This window comes from Cebus imitator, unplaced genomic scaffold (genome assembly GCF_001604975.1).
Source record: "Cebus imitator isolate Cc_AM_T3 unplaced genomic scaffold, Cebus_imitator-1.0 Scaffold118, whole genome shotgun sequence".
In the NCBI taxonomy this organism is placed as follows: domain Eukaryota; kingdom Metazoa; phylum Chordata; class Mammalia; order Primates; family Cebidae; genus Cebus; species Cebus imitator.
In genome coordinates, this window is record NW_016107433.1 from 1,374,701 (window position 1) to 1,380,171 (window position 5,471).

The window sequence follows — 5,471 nt, forward strand, 5'->3', positions numbered from 1 at the left end:
TTTTTTTCTTTTTTGAGACAGAGTCTTGCCCTGTCACCCAGGGTGGAGTGGCACAATCTCAGCTCACTGCAACCTCCTGGGTTCAAGCGATTCTCCTGCCTCAGCCTCCTGAATATCTGGGATTACAGGTGCATGCCACCATGCCTGGCTAATTTTTGTATTTTTAGTAGAGATGGGGGTTTCTTCATGTTGGCCAGGCTGGTCTTAAACTCCTGACCTCAAATGATCCACCTACCTCGGCCTCCCAAAGTACTGGGATTACAGGTGTGAGCCACTGTGCCTAGCCCCAAATTCCTTACATCTATCAGTTTTTCTGGGCATCATTTCCTGATCACCCACTGGTGCTGGCCATTTGCTGGGGTGTGCAGTGAGGTGGCTGGATAAGTCTCCAGCATCACATGTGCTGGCATAAGTGCATGGGGGTCGAAGGTGGGCTCTGTAGGGGCCCCAGGATCCAGGAACCACTGCCAACCAAATGTCTACTAGACAGCGTGTGTGATTTCACATTTAACCTCAAATTCAGACTTGCTGTCCCTTTTGCTCAACCTTGATCTGGTCATCCCCGATGCCTATCAGACCTGTTTCTGCAAAAACACAGTGAAGTCACAGCACACCCTGCCCTGGAGCTCTCTAAGCTTCCTGTTTTTATGCAGAAAGCCTGCCCGCCAATGAAGCTGAACAAGTGAGATCTCCCTGACATCAAATCTGGTTAAACCTGAGAAGCTTAGTTAAAAACAACACAAAACTTTTTTTTTTTTTTGAAATAGGATCTTACTCTGACCCAGGCTGGAGTGCAGTGGTGCTGACCTGGCTCACTGCAGCCTCAAATTTCGGGGCTCGGGTAATCTTCCCACCTTAGCCTCCAGAGTAGCAGGGACTACAGGCTGGTGCTACTATACCCAGCTAATTTTTATGTTTGTTTTGTTTTGTTTTTGGTAGAGATGGGATTTCACCATGTTGTCCAGGCTGGTCTCAAACTCCTGGTATCAACTGATCCTCCCACCTTAGCCTCCCACAGTGTTGGGATTACAGGCATGAGCCACTGTGCCCAGCCCAAAAAAATTTTTATTAGGGAAAATTGCAAATATATCAGAAAGGAGAGAGAAGAGCATGTTAACTCCCATGTAGCCATCACCCAGTTTCGACAATTATCAACTGATGGCCCATATTGTTTCATTTATACTCTCACTCACCCCTCTCTACAGATTATTTTAAAGCAAATAACAAACATCTATTTCATCCATATTTAAGTGTGGATCTCTAAAAGGTAAGGGCTCTTTTTAGGCTGGGCATGTGGCTCATGCCCGTAATCCTAGCACTTTGGGAGGCCGAGGTGGGTGGATCACCTGAGGTCAGCAGTTTGAGACCAGCCACCTCTCCTAAAAATACAAAAGTTAGCTGGGTGTCATCGTGGGCAGCTATAAATAATCCTAGCTACTTGGGAGTCTGAGACAGGAGAACTGCTTAAACCTGGGAGGTGGAGATTGCAGTGAGCTGAGATCGTGCCACTGCACTTCAGCCTGGGCGACAGAGAGAGACTCTGTCGCTGAATAAATGAATAAATAAATGGTAAGGGCTCTTTTTTTTTTCTCCAGATCATTTTTTTTTTTTTTTTTAAAGAGACAGGGTTTCACCATGTTGGTCAGGCTGCTCTCAAACTCCCGACCTCAGATGATCCACCTGCTTCAGCCTCCCAGAGTGCTAGGATTACAGGCGTGAGCCACCGCGCCTGGCAGGGTTCTTTTTTTAAAAAAAAATTTTAGAGGCCGGGTGCGGTGGCTCAAGCCTGTAATCCCAGCACTTTGGGAGGCCGAGACAGGTGGATCACGAGGCCAGGAGATCGAGACCATCCTGGTCAACATGATGAAACCCTGTCTCTACTAAAACTACAAAAAATTAGCTGGGCATGGTGGCGCGTGCCTGTAGTCCCAGCTACTCAGGAGGCTGAGGCAGGAGAATTGCCTGAACCCAGGAGGCGGAGGTTGCGGTGAGCCGAGATCGCGCCATTGCACTCCAGCCTGGGTAACAAGAGCGAAACTCCGTCTCAAAAAAAAAAAAAAAAAATTTAGAGTTGGGGTTTTACCATGTTGGTCAGGCTGCTCTGGAACTTGACCTCAGGTGATCCGCTCACTTTAGCCTCCCAAAGTGCTGGGATTATGTGAGCCACCTCACCCGGCAAGGGGTCTTTTTAAAACACGGCTACAACCAGGTGTGATGGGCCAATCCTGTAGTCCTACCTACCTGGGAGGCTGGAATGGGAGGATTGCTTTAGGAGAGGAGTTTGAGGCCAGCCTGGGCAACATAATGAAACCCTGTCTCTGAAAATAAATAAATAACAATTACCATGACATTATGGCCCTTATAAAAGTTAACAGTACTTTTCTTTTAAAACTTGCAGAGACAGGGTCTTGTTTTGTTCCCCAGGCTGGTCTTGAACTCCTGGGCTAAAGCAATCCTCCTGCTTTGGCCTCTTTTTTTTTTGAGACGGAGTCTTGTTCTGTCACCAGGCTGGAGTGCAGTGGCAAGATCTTGGCTCACTGCAACCTCCACCTCCTGGGTTTAAGTGATTCTCTTGCTCAGCCTCCTGAGTAGCTGGGACTATAGGCACGTGCCACCATGCCTATTTTTGGTATTTTTAGTAGAGATGGGGGTTTCACCATGTTGGCCAGGATGGTCTCCATCTCTTGACCTCATGATCTGCCTGCCTCAGCCTCCCAAAGCACTGGGATTATAGAACCGAGCCCAGACCTGATTTGGCCTCTTAAAGTCTTGGGATTACAAGCATGAGCCACCACACCCAGCCACTTTTTTTTTTTTTTGAGTTGGAGTTTTGTTCTTGTTGCTCAGCTTGGAGTACAATGGCGTGGTCTTGGCTCACTGCAACCTCCGCCTCCCGGGTTCAAATGATTCTACTGCCTCAGCCTCCCAAGTAGCTGGAATTAGCTGGAATTACAGGCATGCACTACCACGCCTGGCTAATTTTTTTTTTGTATTTTTAGTAGAAATGGGGTTTTACCATGTTGGCCAGGCTGGTCTCAAACTCCTTACCTCATGTCATCCACCCACCTTTGCCTTCCAAAGTGCTGGGATTACAGGCATGATCCACTGCATCCAGCCCACTTATTTAGTATCATAAATTATCTATCATGTTCAAATTTCTCTGATTGTCCAATTATTTATTTATTTATTTAGAGATGGAGTCTCGATCTGTAGCCCAGGCTGGAGTGCAGTGGCATAATCTCAGCTCACTGCAACCTCTGACTCCCGGGTCTTAGTTCAAGTAATTCTCCTACCTCAGCCTCTCAAGTAGCTGGAATTATAGGCATGAGCCATCATACCCAGCTAATTTTTAAATTTTTTTTTAGTAGAGACAGGGTTTTGCCATGTTGGCCAGTCTGGTCTTGAACTACTGACCTCCTGGTCCGCCTGCCTTGGGCTCCCAAAGTGCTGGGAGCCACCGCACCTGGCCTGATTGTCCAATTTTTAAATAATTCATTGGTTTGAACTGTAATTGGGGGCCGGGTGTGGGGGCACATGTGTGTAATCCCAGCACTTTGGGAGGCTGAGGAAGGTGGATCATGAGGTCAGGAGTTCAAGACCAGCCTGGGCAACATGGTGAAACCCCATCTCTAAAAAAACAAAAACGAAAACAAAAACAAAAACAAAAAAAAGAACTGTAATTGGAGCTAAGACTGCCCACATTGTAAATGGTTGTTATGGCTCAATCTGCAGGTTCCTCTTCCCTCTTTTTTCTTCCTTGCAATTTCTTTGTTGAAAAAATCATGTCCTTGTCCGTTAGAGCTTTTCATGTTTTGGAGTTTTCTGATTGCATCTCATGGTGTCATTTAACATGTTCCCATGTCCCTGTGTTTTCTATAAACTGATAGCTAAGGCAAGCTTTTATTTATTTATTTAAAAAATTTTTTCTAATTATTTTTAATATTTTTTGTAGAGATGGAGTGCTACTGTGTTGGCCAGGTTGGTCTCGAACTCTTGGACTCAAGCAATCCTCCCACCTTGGCTTCCCAAAGTTCTGGGATTACAGGCATAAACCACCATGCCCAGCTGAGGGGAAGCTCTTAATACTGTGGATTTCCAGGGCCCCACCCTAAAACTTTAGACTGGTGTGGGTGTTGGGGATCACTCTTTTTTAAGGGCCTCAGATGAGTCTATTGGTTTCAGGTTTGGAATTGCCAACCTATGCAATCCATCCAGGAACCACAAATCTGCTTCAATCACACTACGGATGAGAGACTCTGGGGGGTTAACGGAGACTCTCACTGGAGAGTTTTTGGGAGCCCAGGATCTGTTTGTGCCTCCTTCCTCTAACCCAAGTTAAGAAAACCTATCAGGACCTTTCCTGGTCTCCACGGTATAGATGTTGCTGGGAGGAGCAACTGTCTTGCTGCTGGGCCCCATAAGGACAAGTGAGTTGCTGACAATTCTAACTTTTTCTGGGCCACTGATACAGACAGGCTTGGGACAGACATCATGGTGTTTCTTCTCTGCTGACTGTTCCTCCAGTCCCACTCCCCAGCACCAGCTGTCCCAACTGCGGAGTGAGACAGTCCCCTGGTAACAGCCAGCACCTCACTACCATGGCACACAGCAGTCAGAGGGATCTTTTAAGCATCTATATCAGATTACTTCCCTACCTTACTCAGATTCCTCCATGACTTCCCATTACACTTAAAACAAGATCCACTGTCCATACCATGGCTGGCAAGGCCTGGTATGGTCTGGTCCATGCTTACTTGCTTGCCCCTCCCCCCCTTCACCCCTCCCCCACTGCACCCCTCTCCATCCCTCCCCTCTTCACCCCTCCCCTCCCTTTTCTTTTCTTTCTCTCTTTTTTTCTGACAGAGTCTCACCTGTTACCCAGGCTGGAGTGCAGTGGCAGGATAATGGTTCATTGCAGCCTGCACCTCCTGGGCTCAAGCAATCCTTCTACCTCAGTCAGCTTCCTGAGTAGTTGGGGACCACAGCCATGCACCACCACACCCAGCTAATTTTTAAATTTTTTGTAGAAAGGGCATCTCCCTATGTTGCCAAGCTGGGCTCAAACTCCTAGGCTCAAGCAATCCTCTCTCCTTGGCCTCCCAGCAACCACATCTTTCAGTCTCCTACATCTTTCCTCCCTGGCCACACTGACCTTTCTGTGGCCCTCAAATTGGTCAGTCTTGTAGGCAGAGTGTATTGGCTCACACCTGTAATCCTAGTACTCTGGGTGGCCAAGGTGGGTGGATCACCTGAGGTCTGGCGTTCAAGACCAGCCTGGCCAACATAGTGAAACCCCATCTTTACTAAAAATACAAAAATTACCTGGGTATGGTAGCATGAGCCTGTAGTCCCAGGTACTCGGGAGGCTGAGGCAGGAGAATTGCTTGAACGTGGGAGGTGGAGGTTGCAGAGGTCCAGCCACTGCACTCCAGCCTGAGCGACAGAGCAACAATCCGTCTCAAAAAAAAATA